Raw genomic sequence first — 1,008 nt, 5'->3', positions numbered from 1 at the left:
TTAAATTTTAATAAATATTTAACAAGTATATGAGTTCTAAAAATAATTAAAGTTTGTATGTCCTAGTTATTGATACTTTTTTTTTAAAAAAAAAATCGTTGACCTTTTTCAACATTTTTTAAAATATGCGAATGTATTAGGCACAAAATTATAAATTTATAATTCCATTGATATAAAATTCAATCTTATATCTATTAGAATAATTCATTTTTACAAAATTTAATTATGAAATTTAATAATATAATAGACATGCTTAAAATTCTACAGCCTATAAGACACAAAATTGAAAGTTGACAGATTAAACTTATAATATGAGTTGATACCAAAATTTGGACGAGGAAAATGCACTTGATCTTCATGTGATACCAATGGTGAAATTGATTGAAGAGGAGAACAACGTGGTTCACAAAAAAGAAAACATGCACACCGTGTGGAGACTAGAGAGTTTGAGAGTAGGATTCAAGTTACCTCACATTGAGCTATAATGAAGTAATTGTAAAGGAGGTTGATCTAGGTTGTTCTGATAGGGTTTCAGAGTCGTTTTATAATAGTCATAAAACTTACCAAGTCTGGGGCATGCCCTATTTAATATTTGGCTAAGGTCGGTCTCGGCCAAGCACATTCCTCTAGACTTTTTTTTGGTCTTAGGGTGATGCTTTGGGCTGAGACATGCCACGCTAGATATTTTGCTAGGCTCGGCCATGGTCGAGACCGAGCACATTAATTTGGACTTTGACATGAACTAATTGAAGGGATTGAATCCTGTGCGGAAGCATGTGAACTCTCATGCTTCGATATTTATTAAAGAAAACAAAAATAGAAAAAAAATAAGCATGCTGTAATTTAATACAAAAATGTAGAAATACTCACTTTTGAAGACCGTTCTTCAAGCCATTCTCCTGTCAACTAAGAAACACAGACATATATATGGCTATAGGACACAGAAACGATATGATACGACGATACACCAATTTCTAAAAAATTAAGATACGGATACGTTGAAGATAC

The sequence above is a fragment of the Benincasa hispida genome, chromosome 11 (assembly GCF_027475165.1).
Source record: "Benincasa hispida cultivar pf3 chromosome 11, pf3_genome.v1.1, whole genome shotgun sequence".
NCBI lineage: Eukaryota > Viridiplantae > Streptophyta > Magnoliopsida > Cucurbitales > Cucurbitaceae > Benincasa > Benincasa hispida.
The sequence above is the reverse complement of the archived record's forward strand: the minus strand, read 5'-3'. Positions refer to the sequence as shown.